The sequence below is a fragment of the Cheilinus undulatus genome, linkage group 5 (genome assembly GCF_018320785.1).
Source record: "Cheilinus undulatus linkage group 5, ASM1832078v1, whole genome shotgun sequence".
Lineage (NCBI taxonomy): Eukaryota > Metazoa > Chordata > Actinopteri > Labriformes > Labridae > Cheilinus > Cheilinus undulatus.
The window spans coordinates 37,500,381-37,526,148 of NC_054869.1; the positions used below are offsets into that span (position 1 = coordinate 37,500,381).

Sequence of the window (25,768 nt, forward strand, 5' to 3'; positions counted from 1 at the left end):
GGTGAAAAACAACTATGAAACCTTTGTGTATCTGCTGAAGATTTCCATTAAGTGGAGCAGATCATGAAGCGTCTTGTGCTCGAATTCCTCCAGTGTTCAGTCGTCTGCATTAGCTACAGTTCATCAGGGACTGCACTGATATCATATGCCATTTTTATGGTTTGTGTTACACATGTCACTGTTCTAGTCAGTCTGTGGGGCTTTTGCTCCAGCTTTTTATGCTCATAGTTTAATTGCTTTTTGTTAAAAACAGAGCCAGTCTGTTGCAAATGCCAGGGCTACATTTAATCCCATCTTTCACTGATGGGATGTTACTTTCAGGTAAATGAAATACAAATGTACAAGGTGCCCCCTTAACTCCATGGAAAAATAAAGTGATTCCTGCTGCTAATTTGAAACTTTCATATGCTATGTGGACAAAAGTATTTGGCCACACCTGGCAATTATTGGGCACTTTTTAAAGATCTCAGTGTGGTGCTATGATGGATGCAGGGGCGTAGCTAGGGATTTTGGGTCCTCAGAAAGAACATCACACAAGGGCCTTAACCAGCTAGACAAGCAACAAATGTAATTTTTACAAATGTCTATGCATTTTAATGTACTTGCATTATTTTGCAGCGCTTCACTACACCATTTGGACATTTTCAAAGGTGGAGTGGGACCTCCCAGTAATGTATTTTACTCTATTTGGTACAGATTTCAGTCTGTTTACCAATTCATTTAGTCACTTTTCAATAATGACACTAATTACTAAGAAACAAACAAAAAAAGAAAAACACACTTTTCATTGCAGGTTTCTCAAGGGCTCCTCCCTACTAATCAGTACACTTTTTCCCCATGTGCTAGCCCATGGATGGGGCAAACGACCGTTAGGTGTATGGTGTGTTAATGTCGCCAATGCTCTGCTGACTCCAAGAGTTCTAAACTTCCACTGGAATTAATTTACCGTAGGCACATAAAGTGTGGGGCAGCTGCTTAATGGAATGGGTTTCCATGGCCAAGCAGCTGCATGCAAGCCTCACATCATTAAGTCCAATGCCAAGCATCGGCAGCAACGGAAAGGTGTAGAGCACACTGGACTGTGGAGCAGTGGAAACGTGCTCTGTGGAGTGACAAATCACGCTTCTGTGTTTGGCGGTCAGATGGACGAGTCTGGGTTTGGCAGATGCAGGGTGAACATTTCCTGCCTGACTGCACTGTGCCAACTGTGAAGTTTGGTGGAAGGATAACGGTTTCGGGGCATCTTTCAGGGTTTGGACTAGGCCCCTTATCTTCAATAAAGACCAATCTTAATGCTTCTGCATGCCAAGACATTTTGAACAATGCTATGCTTCCAACTCTCAGACAACAGTTTGGGAAAGGGCCTTTTCTATTCCAACATGATTGTGCCCCAGTGCACAAAGCAGGACTTTAAAAGCACGGCGTTTATAGTCGGTGCAATTTTGGGATGAACTGGAACTGAGATCTAGGCCAGGCCCTCTCATTCAACATCAGTGCCTGACCTAATAAAAGCTCTATGAATCGGCATAAATTCCCACAGAGAAACACAAAAGTGGGAGATGTTAGAACTGCAAAGGGGGGCAACTCCATATTAAAGCACATGTATTTGATTAAATGGCTTTACAGTCCATGTTGGTGTAATGATCAGGTGGCTGAATACTTTTTACCATTAAGAGGAAGATAGTCTTGCACTATTATCACAAAACCAGACAAGAAAAGGCTTCATTATGCTACTTTCTAACAAATAATTGATTATTTACTCAAATATTTTTAATTAAATATTCTGAGTAGTCTGAGACTATGGATCTGACTATATTGGCCATTAGCAGTTTGTTCCTAACTTTATTTTAAAACCTTTCCTCCCCAAAAAGTGTGTTAGCTCATTAATGAGTGGGTTTTAGTAGGTGGTCTGGCCCTGCTCTCCTTCCCTCTGTGGCCATAATGGAGGTTGGATTAGATTGTTGGCGGATGAGGGCGCTTCACCGCCATTTGAAACACATACACACACACACACTCACACACACACTCAGCCTCTGCCTGAGCTACGCAGAGTGTGTGCAGCCCCGAAAGCAGGCTCGATGATGAACCGAGCAACAGATTAGACAACACGATATCTCAAAGCAAAGCGACGAAGAGTCAGATCCAATGCGTGGCTGATGTGAAAACCTTGATCGGAGGGATCGATCGCTGTGGGACGAGCAGACTGGAGTGAAGGAGCAGGACTTTTTTCTCGCCCGCTGCTCCTGCTGCTGCTGCTCACGTTGAACACCAGATGAACAACTTCTGAAAGTCGATCATTGCAGTTTTCAACACGAGTCTTCATAACAAGTAAGTGCTTTCTTATTTATGAAGAGTGCGATAAAGCTTTTCTGTAGTTATCCAAAACTTCACGTTTTACGCAGCCGACGCACGACTCGGTGAAAACTTCAAATTTCAAGGCATTATTACACTACTGGCTGTTTAGGGCTAAAACTTTCGAACCTGTCATAAACTTATGCTCGATTCACCACGTGATATAATGCACAAAGTTAGTAGCCTTAATGAAGACAGAAATCTGAGGTTTGAAGGTCTGACATTACACTGAAAGTTGGTAAAGCTCGAGCAGTTAGACACCCAGCAGGGGATAGGATGAAGTGACAGCCATGGTTAAAATGCATGCATGTAGCCTTGTGTTAATGACTTTTAAGAGACTTTTAATTGGCCTTGAGTCTAACATACATAATAACAGTGATAAACATCAAAATTTGGGGGTAGATTCAGACACATTTGACTGAAATGAAATTTTAAAGGCAAGGCTTTAAATCATGGAGATCATGCTGTATTGTTGACATATTTATTGGGCCATATCTCAGAGTTTTAGAGATAGAGATGTCTGCAGGACATGTGGAGAGCAGGTATCAACTGAATTGAGTGGATGCTCATTTAGATGCTTTAAACTTCTTTCTTCTGTACTTATGGTTTGTTTAAGCTACTTTTGATTGACACTGGATAAGTACCAGAGAAAGCACAGTCCTCTCTGTCTTTTCTGTTTAAGGGCGCTGGAATCAGATCAGCTTTAAGTTTAGGCTTGTTAGATAAATATGTGGGTTGAATCAATGCCACCAGGTGGTTCAATTCAGTTCAGTTTATCTTTATTTATACAGCACATTTAAATAACCGGGGTGACCAAGGTGCTTTTGCAGAGTATAATGTAAAACATGAAACAAGAATACATCATGATAGAATAATATTAAAACAGTAAAATCAACCAAATCATACCTTTTACCAAAGGTAAAGGTTAGACATAACCTTGTCCTTGTGCTCCAAGGAGTCTTAGAATATAGTCATTACGCATGTGCATCAAATATGAAGTACACTGTATGTCTGAAATTACTTTTATTTGTTAAGATGTGTATTCTGAATGTTAATAAGGAGCAAACAGTACACGGATGTTATTAATGTAGATTTTGATGACCAAAAATGTCTCAACAATAAAGCCAAAGCTCCCCAGATAGGACTTAAATATCCTCATATCATGTAAATTATTGTACTGTGTGGTGAAATGACATGCAATAATAAAAAACTATGATTTTTGGCAGAAGAATAGACATTGCAATGGTGAGCTTGCATGTTTTATTTTTATTTTACACCTGGCCTGCAGAGTCATGTTCAAATGTTTAGATATTTTAGACACTGCGCCTTTGAGTTATGGTGCTTCTCTAAGAGGAAGAGCAAGTATTACTGGGGATTTGTGTATCTGTAATTCAGATCTGGTAGTTCTCTGGCTCTGTTAGCTGAAAAAGATGCTTCAAAACATTTCAATAATGTGCTACAACTGCTTTTAGCTATATGGGTAAGAGCCTATAGGGCTGGCAATCTATTTTGCATTAAGACTGACTCTTCAAAGTTAATGGCTGGAATCATTCTAACTTTTTTGTTTAATCAACTGTTATCTCGTTGTCTTCTTTTGCTCTCTCACAGCAGCATGACATATTTCATTGTTTTCATGACTGCTAAAATTGTAATTGAAGTAGAAGAACCTCATATTGTTTTTACTTCCATAGGGGCCTTCAATGACTAAAACTGGCCCCGAATGCCACATTTATTACTCCACAGTGCTAAGTCTAGTGGACTTTTTAATCATATTGCCCAAATTGCAAGAGTTTGCATGATGTAAAAATGATACAACAGATGAGAATAGTACTTATTGTCATTCCTTTTTAGTTCCCTCCCGCTACCTACAACTTAATATTATTTTACTTTGATACAGCAGTCATATCAAACTCTAACAGTTAGGAAATGCACCAAGATATGAAAGGAAGAAAGAAAATATAACGGCAAAAATGTAACAAATGGGCTGCCTGACGGTGAAGGGGTTTGTGTTGTTGGCCTCAAAGTGAGAAGGTTCGAATTCCAGTCAAACAGGGCCTTTCTGTGTGGAGTTTGCATGTTCTCCTCATGCATGATACTCTGGATTTCTCCCACTGTTTAAAGAAATACTCATTAGATCATTTGGTGACTCCAAATTGCCCATAGCTGTGAGTGTGTACAAGCCTGCCTGTTTGTCCCTGTATGTCTGTGATGGACTGGGGTAAGTCAGGGGTGTACCCCGCATCTCGCCCAATGACAGCTGGGATTGGCTTAAGCCTCCACTACCCCAAACCTCAAAGTGATGTAGATAATGGATGGATGAAAATGTAATAAAATACAAAGATGGTAAGAAAGTAAAAAAAGGAAAAATGTCCAGTTGCCTGTTGGATGAAAATTCCAGGCTGCAAAACTTGTTTCACAACAATTTAGTGGAAAATGATCACGCTAGTATTTGCTAAGTGGTTTTCACTCATTTTTATGATCCGGTTTTGAAGGATCCAATGTCAACATAGTTTGATCTTAATCAGTGACTGAAATACTGTTGCACTGAGTATTAATACAGCACCTTTGCTCTTCAGCTGTTTAATATAGAAAGTTTAACACGTTGCAATAAAATGCAATATCCGCACACTCAAATAGTGACATAGTGCCATGCCAGCAGAAGGTAAACATTCTGTGCCATTACGCGTGCATTGTTAGCTTGTTAAACAAGCGAGATGACAGAGAGGACAGCAGGCCACTGTGGAATTATCCCCATTATGATGGATTTTTGGATAAAAAGGACAAAAACAGCATCCTGGTGAACCGTAAGTTTAAAAGCTCCGTTTGCTTTCACTGAATCAGCTGTGCAGCTGTTCCAATTACGCACTGTAATTACGCACAGCGTTCGAGTGATTCTGTCTGCCTTTGCTCAGCTTGTCTGATTGTGAGCATGTTAAAGAGCTGTTAAGGTTTTCCTGTCTGTCAGTGGAGTTCTCAGGCTGCAGAGATACAGATTATGGGCTGTAAATTAGACTGTACATTGGCATTAGAGTCTGCAAATTCAAATGCAGACGCGCAGACTAACGCGCAGTTAGTAATGCAAAAGTACTCTAACACGTTAGTTTTAAAAGTAGATAACGCAGTAACGTAACAAATTACTTTTTTCAGTATGTAACGCAATAATCTAATGAGTTAGTTTCAACAGTAACGCTGCCCAACACTGAGCATGGCACACAATGAGTGGCTGACCAGTATTCAGCTGGGCTGATTATTGATGCCAATATTTGTCATTTAGCCGGTTATCAGTATTAGCTTTTATATTTTACCAATGATTGATAAAATCAGTTAATTCAAAGGTGTGCTACTTTGGCTTCACTACAAAGTGTGCCTTCCTTTGTGGCTTTATTTTCACTCTGTGCAGCAGTGGTACTCAACCTTATTCTACCAAAGAGCCACATTGTCTAAAAAATACTTTAGCAAGAGCCACAATACAAACCTGGAATGTAAGGTAGATAGAAGATCAGTTATTCTGTAGTTGAAATGAAATAAAACAGTGGATTGGTGGATAACTATGAGGTTAAATGGGATACAAATGTCTGTATAGTGTCAGAAGAACCAGTATGTCACTGATAATAGCATATATTTATTTTATTTATCACTAATATCAGGCTAAAACCTTGTATCTAAACTTTTCATGATTTTTATTTGTTTTTATGAATCAGTGCACCCTTTACATCGGTCAGTGGGATTTAACCAATTTTAAATCAATGTGTCGAAAGATTCTTTTTTTTTCATTCCCTGAAAAGTGATCATTTTGGAGATACCAGTCTTTGGCCCAACACCGGCGTTATGAAAGTTCCATCTGGCCTAAAGATTTTTTAAGACATAAGAATGTGCTGAGTTTGAGCAATGAGATGCTTTTCAAAGAAAATGATGAATTATGGTTGGCTATTTGAGTATTTATATCTCACACTGGGGCGTTTACTGGAGTTCTGTGGCTTTAACATAAAAGAGAGGCTTTCTCATTTTTTTCCAGTCATTATTATTTTTTTAGTCAAAGGGGGAGGGGCCTCATATTGGTCTTTGCCCTGGGCCTCCAGATGACTAAAACCAGCCCTACCTCACACCTGCAGCTCTACAGAGACATTGTTTCACCCTGCCTCATTTTGGAGCTTTGGTTTTATATTTCTGCTCTTTTGACAATATTTATGATCATTAGTGCATTAAAGATCAAATTAAACACCCACGTTTAGACAACTTACACTTGATATTCAATATTACGTTATCTCCACATGTGAGCCGTGTGTGTTATGCTCATTGATGATGACACGCACCGGCATAATTGTCATAAGATCTGGGTGTGAGAGAGCATTGGCAGGAAGTGGCTGGAGAAAAAGTTAAAATGTGAAAATGACAGCACACCTCAATGAATGAACTTAACTGAAGACGCACCACTGGCGGACTTCCTCTGCTCTCTTCTCTTACACACGCTCCTCTGTTGATTGCATCCGACAGTGATGATATACAGATTTTAAATAATAACTGTTTAAATCTGGAAGTTAAAGCCTGTATTCTTTGTGTGGGTAACAGATTTATTGATGTGACCTACCATGAATCTTAACTGATGACAGTGTTTTACCTTCATAAAGGTTTTTAGTAAAGGAATTTTTTTTTCAAGTAAGCCTGAAAAGAGCCCTAACTGGTCACTAGAGAGCCACATTTGGCTCGAGAGCCACAGGTTGTGTATCGCTGCTGTACAGTCTCATCTAATGTCCTGCATACAACACTGTATGACTGGCTTGATTTCACACAATCACCAGCCAATTTGTTTTGAAAGTTTGCTATATTTAACATATTTTCCTCAATTGCGTTCATTTCAAGGGCTCTAGGCTACCATTTTATCTATATAACATGTAAGTATATAAAACCCTGCTCATTTTATGTGTATGTGATGCTTTTCAGAGTCTGATCTAGATAATCACCAATCTGTGATGCTGTGCTATAAATGTTATACGATGCCATCGATACCAACTTCTTTCTCTAAGGCTGAATGGTTTGCCGATGCTTACCTGAAAGCACCTTTTAGTGGGAGTTATTGTTGCAAAGGTTGCTCGGTAGGTACTAACGCAGAGAAAAAGCATGATGAGGGACATGCCTAATGGCAGCCATTATAGCATTCAGCAGGTAGCTGCCTGCAGGGAGAGATGTTTTAATAGATGAGGCACAGAGTTTTAAAAGACCACTTCCAGCAGACTCTTTCTTAGTGTTAGCTGCATATACTCCCACATCCAACATTAAATACAAAACTGCTGTACTATACCTTTAGAGCGCTCAGGAAGCTATTTGATTTTACAAACATGCAGGTGCACTAATGCCAGGATGTGTGTGTGTTTGTGTGACAGAGAGCAGATATTAGAGGAACAGGCTGCAAATATACAGTGTATTAAGAAGTCCAAAAAGGACATGTTATAACCTTAGGCCAGGAAATTAATTGAGATTTAGATTAAAGTGGACAAATTTTACCATTTTAAGATGAGTTTATATTGTTCTCACAGGTCCCTAAAACATGCCTGTGAAGTTTGTTGCTGAAAAACACTCCAGTTTTGAATTTTTGAATGTCTAAAAGCCCCTCTGTTTCAGCCCTGCTCAGAACGAGCTGTTTCTGTGGCTTTAAATGTCACTGATCTGTCTGACTCCACCCCTGACCACACCCCTCTCAGGGAATGGATGTAGCACTCCTGATGTTAGAACATTACAGACACTTTTATCCAAAGTTCAGGACCTGACTAGGATTTGAACCATCAACGTCCCAGACCAAAGTCAGCAGGGTAACCCACTGAGCTGTCCTGCATCTCATCTGGCACCTGAGTGGAGGATCAGGAGAGGAGGGTGGGACTTTCTTCCAAGCAGGGAGGGCCAACTAAACCTGGGGGCGGTGCTAACTCCCTGCATGAGGTCATGAGGGGAAAATCTGAGAATGGCTTGTTTCAGCACACATTTTCTGAAAGGTGGAGAAAGACGGGGGAAGGGAATGGATTTTTCTGGTATTTGAGGGGACTGTGAACAGGCCAGGGGCACATTTTTTTTGCTAGAAAAACCTGTCCCCTTTAAATCACAATATGCCCTACTGTGATTTTCAAATCACAGAAGATGCAGTACCTCTTTAACTTGAATTGTGTGTCAAAATACCAGTTTAATACTTTTTATGCAGCATAGATGTTACAATATTATACCAAGTCCAAATGTCATTTTTTTAGAATAGTATGCAAAAATCCTACTTACCTTATTTTCTAATATGTTTTTCTTAGTCAAATGAGAATGACATGAAAATGATCATTCCCTTTAATAACACAATTAATATCAATTTGGTACCAGCAGACTATCATTGCTCTGGGCAGAAAAACTATCCAAAAATGTTCATGTTCTGCTTAAATAAATCGAATGCACATACATCACTCAAATTCCATAAGGTGTTTCGTGCCTTTCATTCGAACTGACAGTGGCTGCAATGAAACCCAGGATCGCAGAGCACCCAAATGAAGCATAGAAGTCTGTGTTGTTAAGCAGTAAAACATAAATTTTAAAAAAGTAGGAAATCATAAAATCTAATTCCATGAGCACATGTAGCTAAATTAAACTTTTCTAGAGTGACCATCAAAGGCATACCATGTCAGTGTCAGCCATGACAGGTGTGGATGAAAAAGTTTGATTTTGTGTGTAAATTGTTTCATTTTTTAATGCCATAGACAAACTGCTGCATGCCCGTGCGTGCACAAATGCTGTGAGGAATGCTGTGAAGCAGAGATTTTCCACAAAGATCACTTTTACAACACAAACGTTCTCTCTCTCTCTGCTGGAGTCTGAAGCGTCTCGCCTCACCTTTCTCCTCCCTGCTCCGATACACACACTTGATTTTGTGCTCTAACACGTGCACACACTCACACACATACACACTCTTTCCTTTTGCTCTATATCCACACACTCTGTTGCTGTGTGTGCAGATGTGTGTCCCGATCTTCTTCCAGCACGGGCTCTTCTCATGCCAGCGTGCTGACTCTGAGTTTTCCACTCTGTCTTATGAAATAAGAGTCAGAGACATTAGAGCCATCCAGATCTGCATGCCTGAGAGCACAGAGCTTTAAACTGTTGATCAGTCTGCTCCTATACCCCCTACACAAACACGAACATACTCTCTCCTAATGACTCACTGTAAATAAATCCAGCAGTTGAAGGTCTATAGGAGCAGCTGTTTGAGCTGCAGGTTTTTAGGCCCAGCCCTCTGTCTGACAGGCTCTGCTTCACCAGTGTCTGGTGTAACGTGCAGACTCAGTTTGGAGTCTGCGGTATGTTTACTCAAATTTTGTTGATTTAAAAAAAAAAGAGGTTAGTGGTGAAGGGATGGGTTGAGGGCAGAATTTCTGTTTGCATGATTCTTGACCAGACAGTGGACTTTGTGCGACTTTTTGTGTGATTGTTAAGAAATAATCATGTTAAAATTTAACATTTCCACCTGAAATGATGGCATGCAAAACAGTGCACAGATTTAGAGCCTGTTGGAGATGGTGTGTTAAAATGTGTTCTATTTAACCTGAATTAATAGATAAAGCCGTGGCAAATAAAGCCTGTAGTGCTGGTAACATTAAGATAGGCAAGTTGTCACTTCTGTGACAAGTTTTGCCATTTATAGATTCTTTTTTTTTCTTTTTTTAAATATTATTTATATTAACATCTTTATAATAACAAACATTAATCATCATAACCCCACCCCCAGCTACAAAAACAAATAAAAAAAACAACAACAAAACACAGAAACAGTCACCAATATGCACTTACACACTTGATTGATGAGGAGGGGTACAGATACAAAAAAATTCATCTTAACTCTTGACAAAGGACACAAAAAGGTATCTATTATGCCTTCCATGCTGATCCTGTTAAACATAAACATTTCATGATGGAGATTTACATTAGCAAACAGTAGAAGAAAACTGTAACACAATCAATGCAAATGCATCTAAGATGATTCCAAATGTTGCAGAAGGGGACCCCATGTTTCCTCCAGTTTGAGTTGGCACTGAAGATTATCATTTCGCAGTTTTTCTATGTGAATCTGAAACCAGTTCATGCATACAGTTTCTGAAGCATGGTGGAGTTGGTGTCTTCCAGTTTTTTAGAATCGATTTTTTTTTTGCTAACACTATGCCCATTAGCAGCGCTGCTTGAATGTGTGCGGGAAGCACTGATGAGTCCTCTGAAGCTCCGAAAAGAGCAAAGTCCCTGTCAGGAGAGAGTTTCCTATTATAAACCCCAGAGAAAAAGGCAAGAATTCTAGACCAGAACTGGTAAATTAACCGACAGTCCCAAAATGAGTGCAACATTGTACCATCACTGACTTTACATCTATCACATTTAAGAGACACAGAGGGGTAAAACTTATGAAGCCTATCTTTAGAACAATAAAAACAGTGAATTAAATTAAACTGTATTAAGCTATATCTGCTATTGATTGAACAGCTATGAATATGGGAAAGTGTAGTCTTCTGATTTTTTTAAATGTAATATTTATTTTTTTTGGCCTTTCCATGCCTTTATTAGATAGAGGAGGACAGTAGATAGACTCGGAAACAGGGAAGAGAGCGGCGAGAGACATGCAGGAAATGATGCCACAGGCCAGACTTGAACCCGGTCTGCCCGCGTACATGGTGTGCGCCTTAACCACTCGACTACCAGCGCACCTGTCTTCCATAGTTTATCAGAAAACCCAACATTAGTTTCTCTTTCTCAAGCTTTCTTAATACTATTGGCAGGTACTGAGTCATCTGAAAAGTACTTGACAAATTTGGTAATGAACTTCTTACTATTTGGCAAGAGAGAAAATTATTCAAAAAGGGTATGTCTCTCACAGTCTGACTCAAAGTGAGGGATATTTTCTCACACATAGTGCCTTAGTTGCATATAATGAAAAAAACTGGAGTGAGGTATATCATATCTGGAGCTTTACTGCCCAAATGCTGCAGTTATTGTCTAAGTAAAAATCTCCTATACACCTTAACCCTGTCTCACACCCGGATATAGACTGAATGGCTCTGATGAGACATTATTAGTTATGACAGAGGATTTGGGAGAACAATAAATCAATTTAATCCAATCCACGAAAGTCTTTCCAACCCCAAACCTCTTTAAAGTTTCAAATAAATACGGCCATTCAATGGAGTCAAATGCTTTCTGAGTATCCAAGGTTATGACAGCTGCTTTGGTATTTTCACATAGGTCAGAATACAGTATGTTCATCACTCAGAGCACATTAAAAAAAAGAAAGTCTACCTGGTATAAAGCCTACTTGATCAGGGTGGATAATAGTTTCTATGAATTTATTTAATCTGGTGGCTAGAACTTTTGTTAAAATTGTGTGGTCTAGATTAAGCAGAGAGATAGGCCTGTAATTAGCAGGATCTGTGGGATCTTTTCCACTTTTCAATAACAAACATATCTTTGCCTTGTACAAAGACTGCGGCAGTCTTTTTTTTGCAACCGAGTCATTTATAATCCTGAGTAAGTAAGGAGTTAAAATGTCCTTAAATGCTTGGTAAAACTCAGCTCCAAACCCATCTGGTCCAGGGCATTTACCAGTAGGGAATGCCTTGATTGCCTCATTTTGCTCAGCAACAGAAAAGTCCCTTTCCAAAAATTGCTGGTTTCTTTCATTTAGTTGTGGCAAATTTGAAGAATCAAAAAACTGAGAGTAAACTCTATCTGTTGCTGCTGAAGTAGAGGTATAAAGATCAGAATAAAACTCTCTAAAGCGATTATTCATTTCTTTTTGGTCTTTGACTTTGCCTGTTCACCTTTAAGTTGTCTTGAAAGTAATTTATGAGGTTTATCATTCAACTCAAAATGTTTTTGGCGGGTTTTGAGTAGAAGATTATGATTTTCACCTCCCATTATAGAATTGTACTCAGATTTAAATCTCAGAATCATATTATAGTCAGACTGCAGCAGAGAAGTTTTATGTATTTGTTCAATTTGAGTAATTTCTTGTTCTGTTTCTTTTTGTCTCTTAAGTTTTTCCATAGGTTTCAAAAGAAATAATAGCTCCTCAGAATGTGTTTCTGATATTTGAAATCAAACTGGCATCAACTATAAAATAATCAATTCTAGTATATGTCTGGTGAACATTTGAGTAAAAGGAATGTTCCCTGACATCAGGGTGTTTTATTCTCCAGATATCTACCATGTTTCTTGATTTAATCAAATGATTAAGGGTCTGAACAGAATTAATGGTTGGAGGAGATTAAGTGGATGATCTGTCTAAAATTAACCCCCCCCCCACACACACACACAATTTCAATATTAGAAGATCCATCTTCTGGGAGTAAATCAAAAACTTTGCAGAAAAAAGTGGGATCATCAGAATTAGGCCCATAGATATTCAACAAGGTAATGGGAAATGAATTGATAAATCCAGGAATTAAAGTAAATCTCCCATCTGGATCCACAATTTTAGATTTCTGTACAAAAGGAATGCTATTTGGAAAGAGAATTGCAACCCCCCTTGCTCGAGATGTGAAAGGAGCATGGTACACCTGTGAGATCCAGCTTGGTTTTAGCTGGTTTTCTGTAGCTTTGAGAGTATGAGTCTCTTGTAGAAACAAAATGTCTCCCTTCAGTGAGTTCAAATGAGAAAAAACATTCCCGCATTTTAAGTCATTGCCAAGGCCCCTTACATTCCATGTTACCAGTGAAATTGTTTCATTTAGGTTCATTGACTTAACTGTAAACAGATTAAATAATCAGAAATTGAAATTCTATTTAAGAACTTCATACATGACATACATATTATGATCAATAATAACAACAGAGTGTACCCTCTCATAGAGGAAACCAGGATCAACACATCTCTCCCCCACAGCCTCATCACTCGCAAACGCATACCGCCACACCCCACCCCCCAAAAAGGAAAAAGAAAACCCCCATCAATAGTAGAAGAACGCATGGCAAATAGCCAGCAGTCCAGAATCCCTCTGTGTAAATGGACTTGAACACAGGCAATGGACAAAAGAGCCCACAGTCACTCCACAGTGGAAACAGAAAAGAAAAATACAAAAGTATTCATAACACTTAATCCGCCGTTTCTAATGTAGGAGGTAGACGGTAAGCAGATGTAGATAACTTGCTGTTCTCAAAGTTCTCAGTTCAAAGGTCTGCTTCAAGAAGTTATTTTTTTCATGTCATGTTCTATAAACGACAGAGCGTCTCCTGATCTGGTAAAGATTTTTACCTGATCGGTGAATTTTACCTCCCTCTCCCTGAGCGCCTGTCCAAATCCCCTCCGTTGTGCCATCACCTCCGCTGTATAATCAGGGTAATGTACACCCGCTGGCCGTTGTAGGTCATCTGTTGTTGCTGGCTCAGACAAAGGATCAGCTGTTTCTCATGATAGAAGTGAATTCTGGCGACGATGCTCCTTGGCTTTTGAACATTTTGGCACAGGTATGCGGTGCACTCGATCCACGGTCACAGGCTTCGTAAAGTTGTTCACCCTGAGTAGCCTCGGTATCAGCTCTGTGATGAACTCCGTAGTCCTGCCTTTTTCCTCACCCTTTGGTATTCCCACAATCTTAACATTATTCCGTCTAGATCGTCCCTCCAAGTCGTCGATTTTTGTTAACAGTTTTTCTTTACTTTTTTCATATCAGAAATGCACAGCTCCAATGTCTGTATGCTTCGCTCGTGGTCAGACCTTGCTCCTCTATGGCAGCAGTTCTCTCAGTCAGTACCAACTGAGTGCTCATGAGGTCTTCAAATTTATGATCTAGATGGTCGAATCATTTGTTGATTGATTCCAAGATTTTACCTGATATCTTCTCCTACAAAGGCAACGATTCTCCCCCTGCATCAGGCCCATCGTCCACAGCCGTGTCTGATTGTTTGGCGTGCTTCGTTTGACGTGTGTCAGGCATTGTCATGGCTTTCAAAAGTTGCAAATGAATAAAAAATCCCACAGTGCTTGATGCAGTGGTCAGAGGTGTTGATACAACTGATAACTTTAGTAAATATGACTTTAAGGCAGGATTAAAAGACAGAAAGAACTTGATTTCCACCTGGAGCTCTGAGAGACCTGACTACTCCATTTGCACCTGACTTGCGCCCCCTTGAGCAGACCCTCTCAGCTATAGATTCTTTACCGTGGTTTGAAACCGTGTTTAGTAATCAATCAGAAAATGTTTTGATCAGAGGGATCATGTAATGTGTGCAACATCAGGCCCTTTTCCAAAGCACAAGCTATATTTAAAAATAAATTATGATCCAAATTTTAAAGTGCCACAGATTTTCCTCAAAACACCTGAGTGCTTTTATAAGCATATTTTATGCTTTTATATTTCATATGAATGCCTACAGCTCAGTTGGTGCAAACCTGCACTAAACTGACTGCACATGCTCCATGATGTCCACTATGGGCTTTGACCTTGAAGTCATAACTGTGTACAGCAGAAGTCATGCCGTTATATATTTCTAGGGATAGCATCACATCTGTAGCAAAGGAAAAACCTGTTTGCCACTTGCTAGCTTGTAAGCATTGTTCAAAGGATGAAGGTCCATCTGTTAACCACCATGTTTATATAGATGGACGTTAGTCCAGGAAAAGGCCTTTAACGCTATAACTGGTGTAGGAGTTTGCAGCAAGGTTTTATTTAAAGAAAATTACAACACCTGCTGTTCTCTTCTTCTACTTTTGGTGCTGGAGTATCAAACAAGTGTCAGTATCTTTGTGTATGTGTGTTTTAAATCCTTGTATCACGACAACCCTGTAGAAAGATTCTATGTGGTTTTACAGTCCTCACAGATTTCTCATGGCAGCACTCATGCCTTATTCGTGTAGGCTTTATGCAATGATTACCACTGATTGCCTTCAGCTCAGCTTTGTCAGCCTTTATTTGGAATATCAGACTTTTAAAAGCTTGGGATTTTATTACAATTCAGACTAGTAATTCAGCAGCTGGTTCAAAATAATTAACAAGGTCATACTAAATTGATTCACATCATTCCTTTTCTTCCCCTTTAGTCCCTTGATTAGCCGTAAGTACTGAAAGGACCGGGTATTTTATAGTGACGGATGAGAGAATGAATAAGGAGAAAGGCTCAGATAAGGCCATAATGACAAGTGAGAAAGATAGAGATTAGAAATGCACTAATAGGCAGCATTATATCCACACTAATGTATCAAAGACTTGAGGAGTCCCTAGCACCTTGAAAGGGAGGCTCATGTGGCCTGGCATGCCTTGTACAATATAGATAGTTCAGCTTTTATTCAATGAGAAAAATCATCAGAAATCTAGTGGAATAAAGAGTGTCTCATACTCACAGCAGTGTACCACAAGGTGAGTGATTTGAATTAGAAACATTTCATTATGCTTCCACCAAACTGCAGACAGCACTGGCAAAGAAAACTATTTAAAAAGCAGAAATGTTTTTCTTGAATGAAGTATATACAAGAAGAATAACTTGGCTTTGCCAAAATGACATATAGTTAAGTGTATGTTCATGCAGGTACATACTTGTTAGTGGGCCATCAGGGCTCCATGCTTTAATGCCCACGAGGTAAACTGTGCAAGCAAAAGTGATCCCAAAGGTTTATGGCGTATCATATAATACCAGATGGGTTCATCAGATCTTGAAATAAAAGAATATAATCAATTATAAAACATGTCAGATTGTTTAATGAATGCTATTACACTATAAGGCTTCTGTGGAAATGGGAAAAAATCTGCATGTGCAATAACATTGTGTGTTATCATAGAATATATTTTATGGATGACAGTGCAACACCTCCTCACCTGTGAAGTCAAACAATTTCCTCTTCCCAATAACTGGCTGCAGTATACCTTCACATGGATCAAACTATGAAATCAAAATGCATCTTTTTTTTCCCTTCTAACCAAGTTGTGATAATTGTTGTAATAATAAAAGTGATCTTTTTTTTACTGAGAGGTTTGTCTTAAATTAGTTAAATTAATTAATTAATTAAATTAAACAACCACAGGAGTCACTTGTCTTTGCAAAGTAGGTGGACTTGTCAGATTCTATCTGTGTCATCAGGCAAATAAATCTTGAAAAGCTACAATCTACGTTTGTGCCATACTGATCCTTTTCAGACCAATCTGCTTCATTGAGGAAAATGAGGCAGTAGCTGTAGTTGTACTCAAGGCCATTTAAAATGGCTGCCTCTTGTTCTTTGATTAGCCTTGATATAGCTCAAGTCTAGCGTCAAATTTACCAGAGCTTGACTATGTTTCTGCATGAAACAATGAATCAAAACAACACTAAAAGCTTTTCATGATGAAAAATATCGTTTACACTCTTCTGCCGACCTTCTGCCGGATGAATTTGTGATAGTTGTGGGGGGAAAAGGTTTATTGTACTTTGAGTGGATTTGTACAATGGCTGCTAGTGGAGTGACTAGCTCAGACTTAGCCACAGCGGCAGTTTTGTCAGAACTGAGCAACATTTCTTTATTAAAACAAGGGCAGAGAGCAACACTGAAAACTTTTAAGAAAAGAAGTTTTTGCTCTTCTCTCGGTCTGCTTGGGCATGAGTTTGCAATTGTTACTGGTGGGGTTTGCCGGTGTATCCAATGGCTTCTGCTATGGTAGCTGTTACCTCAGATGTAGCTGTAGGAAAGCAGCAGTTTAATCAGAACTGAAGCGCATTTCTTTTTAAAACAAGAGAATAGAGCCACACAGAGAGCTTGTCCCAGCAAAGAAGACGTTGCATCAGTTTTATTCACCGAGAAGCCTGAACAGTAACCTGTTAGCACATGCATAGGTCACTTTGGCCGTTTTCGAATTTGCCTACTATACTAGCAGTGCATACTGGTTTGCCCAAAATGTAGTATGCAGTATGCGAACAAATGTGAAAGTTGCAGTATGCCAAAAATACCCGGATGACGTAATGATTCAGGAAAATTTTACAGTATGCATCGGACCAGTCTGCTTCGCCTACTTTTACGCAAAGCACCGGGTCAGAGTTCGTAATGGGAGAGAGCGGCGAAACTTTCACCGGAGCGGCTGACGGTTACAAAAAGTTCCACTACCTTTTATCTTTACCTTTTTAACATGTACTATAGCGAAATAAGTTGTATTAAGGTCACTGTTGTTTTTGTTTTGCCGTTAACGGCTTGTAACAGTCGGAAAGGTGCTGTCAATTGTGTCCTTTCACTGCACTATACATGCTAAGCTAAAAACAACAGCTATAAAAATCCCCAAAAATCTGATAAAAACACTTCCCAGATTTTTTCCGTATGTAAATGGATGTAACGTTGTTTGCAATTGACCAGGGTATGACGTATTTCTGTATACCGGAAACCAGCTAAACCGGGCCAAGCATACTACACAATAATGCCCGACTGGCAGTCATACTGCATACTACTGTCGAATGCAGTATGCAGTGCGCAATACATACTGCATACTGTGTTTGGCAGAAGTATGCAGTAGGCCAATTCAAAAACAGCCTTTGTCTTGTCGCTCTGATTGGCCCATCATGAATGTGATAGAACATTCCTCTAAACACCTCTCGAGATTTTTTTTTTTATATAAAAGTCTTGTCCTGTCTTGCTTTGGAGCTTTTCCAGATGAATGTGAAATATATTCATGCAGTGGATCCATGGAACAGTTGATCTGGTGTGTCAGATTATTAACTTTCAGCCAGACTCTAATGTTTCTGCTGTAAGTGGGATCTTTGACATTTTATCTAGAAGCTAAATGTGTGTTGTCATAAGCAGAAACAGCATGGCGTCAGTACTACAGTACTTTCGTTCAACTTCACAGACTTTGGCTCCAAATTCACAGTATGTCAGCTCCTGTCATGGGTATTTTAGGTGCATCTTTGTGCAACAGGGAGCAGTTCAGGTATGTCGTCCAACTTTATTTATAGTTTATGTTTGATATTGCAATGCAATACCTGTACCTGAAAGACCCAGCTCTTTCAAGGACACTATGCACAGCTAGACTCTTCTCCTCTATTGTGGTAGAATGAGTTTCCTAAAGTTTCCAGTTGGCTTGCACTGTTCCACTCCACTTCTCAAAGTTTTAAGCCCAGCTTTTTTAGAGCAACCCAGCACTTGGTTCTTTGGTGCAATATGGTGACGACAATGCAATTGATGATGATTAGAGGTCTCACACTAATGATTTGTTGTTTCATTGCTAATGTTTAGAGTTTAGAGGAAGAAAAGGCTTCTATACTATGTGCATTACTTCTTGCACTGCATGGCAGCACCTGTGTCTGATTGGATTATAGCACTTAATGGCACTCATTGATGTTGTTTCTTCCTGTCTAGATCTTTGCTTGTGTTGTACTCACTCTCAGATGTATGTCGCTTTGGACAAAAGCATATTCAGTGTGCTATTATAACCTTGAAGCTCCTGTATTCCTGCTGCTCCACATGTAGTGCATGTCCATGTGAAAGGCCAGTTTTTCAAACACAGATGTAAGTGCTGTAACCTTGCAAAGCTGCTGAACTGGCCAGACTCCATGCCTGTCATCAGGTCGTTTTACCTTGTGAAGCTTCAAGCAGAAATTTTTGCTCCCGGTCAGAGAATGAATGGACCAATCAGCATCATTTGAGGGGATCGAGGCACAGCTACAGGCCTGGTTTAGTTACATTTGAAACCTGTCGGCAATGGTTGAACTGAGCAAACTGGACATTTGATTTGCCAGCTGACTGCACTGATAGAGAACAAAGATAACGGCTGCCCGCTGATGTGTGTACTTTACCTGCGTAACATTTGCTCAGCTCTGATTGGCCATTTTTGAATCAGACAGACAGAACATTCCTCCAGTCACACTTTTTTCAAGGTTATCCCTCCCAAACAGCGTCTATGGGGTGTTGCCCAGATGGTTGGGAAATATATCCCGTAATATGTGAAACAGTTTATCTGGTTTGCCAGGCTGAATGCATAATGCATGCACATGTTTTTCTGACCAATTTCAACAAAGTTAGTCTTTTGAAATATGTGTTTAGCCCATCCTTGTATCACAAAGATAACACATTCGCAATTAATTTTACTACTTTATGTAAAATCATGTTATCATTTTCTAAAATACAGAAACGTGTTTTAGACACGAGTCATCCATGTACATTGTGGCAGAACAGATAGTTTTTTCCACCTCTTTCCTAGCTTGGTTTAATTTGGGCATGGAAAATATAGCGACCCACTGGCTTTTATGGGGAATCACCCCGCCTCACGAACGGCACAACAATATAAAATCACCGAGTAGTACATCTCAGTACAGTCTGTTGTTAGCTGATGTTACTGCCTTTATTGAAATATAGCTAGCTAAATGCTGTGTTTTTGTTCACTGTGAGGTAAATTTCCCAAGTCTATCAGGTACAATGACTTTGAGTCATTAAAAGCATCATAGCAGAGACATTTGTGCCAGAAAACAGTAAATTCAATCCCTAACTTCTGTTTATCTGCCTTGGCACAGAGCCAGGCAGTTGTGTTCTGGCCAGAATTCACCACAAGGTCAGGGGGAAGGCTAACTGCTGGAGTGCTTGTCTATTTTGTACTTGAACCAGATGCAGCAAGAACAGACATCTTATCTCTTGAAGGTGTTTTTTTAATTCATATTTCACTTGTCTTTGGTCCTGGCTGATTAAAAGAAGCAGGCTGTGGCTTTGTCTCTCTCAAAGCAGCACAGTTCAATCCCTCCTGTCTGTTAGTGTTAGAATGCTAAAGTTTAGTAAGGTAACCAATGATAGACTTGTTTTATTCCTGCCAAGTGTAGAGCAACATAATAAAATGTATGTCTTGGGTCACCTTTTCAGTAGTTACAGTAGCTGTACATTGGGCACTAAATATAACTACCAAACTGAACTGGTGCCTTCAATTGTAAGAATTTTAATTTTAATCATGACATAGGCTGCTTTGGCTACTAAACTATTTTACTCCTAGTGCAACTTCTTGAATCAGTGATTTGATTTGGGTGTGATTCTGCCCAAGTTGTGAACTTTCCTCATTGACAGTCGAATAGAAATGCATGACTCCCTCTCAGCAGCTTCACTCATGTTGTTTTTATCTCCAATGACACATCCCCCCCCTTACCTCCGCCAGCCCTTCTCTCTCACTGTGTCCGCCTCACACTTTGTTTCCTCTGGACCTGCAGCTGACTTCACTCAGTCAGTCACCACGACTATGTGATATTACAGGAATGTGAACAGAAAAAAAGGAAAGACTAAACACAAGACAAATATGAAAGCTGTCGTTAATTATCTTAACACTTTGCTGAATGTTAACGCTCTGTCTTCCACACTGTTCCATAAGAGCCTCACACACGCTGAGATGACTTTTCCTCCGTGGTTGTCAATGGAGAAAGAATCCACCGGAGTAAGGGTGATAATCCAATTTAAGGTCAAAGTCATTTTCATGTAAGCCTTTAAGTCTGTGCTTGTATTTGTTTATTTTAACGACTGTAAGTACACACTCCAGGGGAGTTTTCCTTTAGGTTTTTAGTACTTATGTCAATAACCAGAGTGTTCACATCTGCTTTAAAGTATTGTAAAACATACTGTGAAAGTGTTTACTTCCTCTTAAAACATTTGTATAGCTGATTATTTAAATAACTTATGCAATGCATGTGCTAGCAGCTATCTATACTGCAGTATCTCCTAATCAAAGACCGGCATTACATAGCTCTCATGCAATCCTCAAAATTTCTTGTGCTTAAAATTGCCACTGAAAAAATTTTATGCAACACAAACGCATGTGTTGTGTTGTGTTGTAGTGCACACACAAGGCATGATCAATGATGGAGGGTGATATATGATGGACAACAGCTCAGTCTGAGTCCAGCAATCAGTATGTTTCACTCCAACACTAGAGTCGCCAGGTAACAAACCTAATGTCACCTGTTTGTGTTGAGGTAATTAACGTGAAGCACAGTAATAGGATAAATGGGTACCGAATTCGATGCTTTTTTACTGTACTGATTCACGTAAAATCAAATGGTACCATGTTTTGGTACCTAAATGCATCCTTGTGACTGCAAGAGAGTGGAAGAGTAGTCAGTTTTCCATGCCGGACACGAACGCAGCATTGCACACATGTGGTTAATGACGTGGGTAGCAGCCAAGTGAATCAACAAAACAAGCATGGCTGACCGGCTCCTGCTGTTTCCTGCTCGTTCGCCTCCCTCCCTCTCGCTCTCTCGTAGCGAATCCTCACTTTAAACACCGTGCTTTCCCGTTTATCATGTGAATATCTACCATGGAAATATACTAGATAAAGGGATACATTTTTTCGCTCAGTCACCTAACAGACATTGAATCAAGGCATGGTGTGGATTGCCTAGTGTGACCGCTTCCTAAAACTTGCTCTCCATCTCTCCAACTTGACACAGCTGGTGCCGTATAAAGCGCTCTGTCAGGATGAAATGGATTCCTTGCTGCTTATTTCATCGCAGAATGAAACAATTTGCCACTTTCTATTAACTTTTTGCAGTAAATACAAATATAACGTAGCGGACCCTGTGCGTGACGTTTATGCTTCTGCATTGACGGTCACAAGACTGATTGATGAGTGAGGAGCAGACTCTGCTCTTACCAGAGAAAGATGACATCTTAGATTTGTTAGAAAAAGAAATGCATGAGGAAAGATGTGCTGTACATGTAGTTCATGGTAGAGGAAGTAATTTTTTTACTTTCATTTATAATACTTTAATTGGTAAAATTTTATACCTTTTATTTATTTAGTTAGTTATTTTGGCTCCATACTCTATTGTTCATTTGTTTTAAACTTATTCTCCCTGCATAGACCCCAACACACATTTTTCCAAGAGTGGAAATTAGAGGAATAGGAGGTAGTGGGCTGGGTTTTAATTTGTGCAATATAAAGAAAAAACACTGGGTAGTTATAGTAGTTTAGATTTTCCATGTTGGAGTAATTTTTTAAAAACACTTTTTTAAACACTGGTATTTGATAGCGTTTTTAATTGAAAATTCAGAAGTTTTGAGATTATACAACATTTATTATTGCATATTATTCACACTCAAAAGTACCGACAATGGGTACCGTTGTGTACCGGTATCGGTTCACAGGTACTAGGAATCGGTACCGTACCGGTTCAAATGCGAAAGGTACCCATCCCTGAATATGAGTGTTCTTTTTACTCCAAGTTTGATGTCTGTAATAACAGCAACATACAGCCAGTATGCTCACTTTACAAAAGCACCTCTGTCACCCTGTCTGGGGTGAGCTCTGTGCTCTAGTATATCAACTTGTTTTATCTTTACCCAAGTCCTGCAGCTATAACAGGTTTTCATGCTGTGTCACCTTTGTTTGCTTTGTTTTTAATAGGGCACCTGCACAGTCACCTATATTTTTTCTTATACAAAAATTAAAATCTCTAAGCGTACTTTTTGATGCCCAAAACATTTACATTGTGACGTTAATGTGCCTGCAAACACCAATTAATTCTTATTATAAAGAAACAGGGGATGAATTTGTATTTTTGGTGTAATTTGGGAAGGAAACACAAGTTGTCGAAAGCCAGACCTCCTAAATGTCTGCCCTCACTATCACCAGTTCATTCAACACTAGTTAATCTGTGACATCACCTGGCAGCCCTAATAGTAAGGCACAGGTTAGCGCTGCTCTCTATAACTCGATGTTTACTATGATTTGAAGTATGAAACTTGAAATTTATCATTAAAACATGCAAACATGATATATATGGGCAAGAATAAACTTATTCAAATTTTGTTTGAGGTAGTTTTCACTATTATTAATTATTCTTCCCTCCAGATTACGAACCCCTACCCTAGAAAATAACCTAAAATGTTTACGAGCAGGCATGTCCCTTTTCAGTCAGGACTGAACCTTCACCTCCTTATCCTGAAATGCCCTGCAAAGGCCCTATATAAATATCAACATGTAAATGGGTTGAAGTAGACTGAAAGATCAGCGTTGTTACATAGCTGGGCCAAGAAATGTGGAAATAGTTAATAAGGTAGGATAAGCAAACACTGCAGTCTTTCTGCTTTCTCTTTAAAGAAGTTTCAACTAAACTTGGACTCGCAGCTCTGTTTGCTCTTTTCCTCTGCAGTTATAGAAGAGCAGATACAACGTGTCCTCTCACTCTTAACCTTTTCTGTGCCTTCCTAGTCATACTATCTCACTCCATCTGCTCTTAACCTTCTCCCTGCTCTCTTGTCAGCTCCTCTTGAACAAACCCCGATGATTAATAGAGATTTAAGGGAACATGGGAGAGGCATGGTGCTGGCAGCGGGGTGGTAGGTCGAGATGTTGCGTACATGTGGGTGTCTGTGTGTGTGTTTCAGGGCAGAGGTAGTGGGAGGATGGTTGACCACAGAGGCCTTAAATGTTTACCGAGGGACCCCAGGAGGCCTGTACTGAGCCTCCCTCTTTCCTGATTGGCTTAGCCTGCTTTGCTGTGAATCTAAAAGCCTGTCATTGGCTGGCAGAAGGAAAGGAATGGGGGAGAAACGTGCAGGAGATGGAGATGAAGAAACAAGCTTTCACAGACGCGTTCACATGAAAAGGACAGACTAATATTGGGGTTACTTTGTGGCCTTCTAGTGAACTGAAGGGGCTGTTTGTCCCCCTCTTTTCTTTTGTTCCTGAACTCATCAAGCATATCTGGCTTTTAACAAAAACAATGCAAACCAAACTAGAAAAGGAAACAACTTAAGCCAGCATAGAGCCATTATGAAACTGGTTTGAAAGCATTCATTGAGGGTTGCTGAGTTCACCAGAATAATAGTGCACTGGCTTTTGATGAGGAGATGGATTTAATCATGATGTCAGAATGACAGATGATGAAAAGTAAAGAGTTATCAGGACAGAATGAGAGAGAGAGAGAGAGAGAGAGAGAATGGGGGAAGATCTGACGAGAAGTTAAGGCAGGATGATAAGGCAGGATGATAAATGCAGAAAATGAGCAATAATTGGTTGTAAATGGAGCATTTTAGTCCGGCCAGATGAGTCTGCTTCTTGACAGCCATAAATTCTTACATTGTATAACTTGGTTTTGTCTGGTCTCTAACACATGGAATTCATCCACACATCCTCTCCCACCACACATAGACATATACATTCTTGTGACTGAACAGTTGTACTAATGGAAATTTCAGTACAGCAGGCTAAATTGTGACATTATGAGTCAACAAGTTTTACAAAATAATAGGTCCAAACATAGATTTTATAAAGATGTTGTGTGTCTTTTTCTGATAGATTTAGTAAATGTTAAATGGACGGCACTAATACAGTGTTCCTACTTTTCCTGCTGCTCTGGACCGCCCTTTCACACACATTATTAACCCATTAAGCTAACCAGCTGGTAGAACAGTGTTATAATACACTGGACTGCATTGCAAATGTGGTGGAGGGTGGTGAGGTTTTTTTTTTCTGTATTAGATATTATGTAATCAGGCTGCTGATGTAATCAATGTCTAATGCAAAACAAATAATGTTAAGATGAACTGATTAAGGTTCTTACATTAGAAACTATGTGATGTCTTTAATCCGACTATCCATGCTGCTGTCACAGTCAGCAGGCAGCAGCAGATGCTGAGATGCCAATGCAGTAAAGGCGGCCAACACCAGTTGGCAACACCCACAAATCAGCTGCTATATTTGAATACACCTAAGGCCTGTTTTTAGGTGTTCTAAATATGCAGTCACACAGGTTGTATCCTTAGACTTGTGGGTCACTAAAAAGTGTGGGACATAAATTAAGAGTACTGCAGGCAACACTGCAACAATAATTGTATCTTATCATGGCATGTTGTGTATGTAACAAACTGTATTATATACATACTGTACTGCATTGCATTATATCGTATCCTATCTAACCGTATTGTATCGCTGCACTGCAGTGCATTTTATTATACCATTCTGCATCGTATCATATCATGTAATGCTGCATTGCATTGCATTTTTTGTAGCATACTGTTTCATATTGTACAGAACTGCATCCCATCTTATCCTATCAGTGTATCACATCATATTGTATTATATAGCATTGTATCGCACTGCACTGTATCTCATTGTATCAAACCTTACTACACTGTATCATATTGTAGCATAATGTATTATATGATATTGTACTGCATTGCATTACTTTGCTTTGCATAGTGTTATATCGTTGCTTAGCATATCGTATCATCGTCTAGTGTTGTATGGTAATGTACTGCAAGTATCAAACTATATAAGTATATTAAATCATACGTGATATCATATTAAAACTTTACAAAATTTAACCGGAGTGTATGGTATTATAACCAGTTGTTCAAATACCATGTTTTATAAGCACTTGTTCCTGTGAACGTGAAGGTACAGTGAGCAGAGTGCACACCTCTGCATTTGCGTCATAAAATCTTAAACAAAATACTCTGAGTTAAAAAAACAAACAAACAAATTGA

The 25,768-nt window shown here is 39.4% G+C and overlaps 1 protein-coding gene across 2 annotated transcripts in view; it reads left to right on the forward strand.

The window, feature by feature from the left end:
- Positions 1-2,031: 2,031 nt before the first annotated feature.
- Positions 2,032-25,768, forward strand: part of ghra (growth hormone receptor a) — a 69,048-nt gene continuing 45,311 nt past the window's right edge. For both annotated transcript variants that reach the window (XM_041786588.1, XM_041786589.1), the window contains exon 1: positions 2,032-2,328. The gene's annotated coding sequence lies outside the window, so the exon portion shown is untranslated. The remainder of the gene's footprint in view (positions 2,329-25,768) is intronic.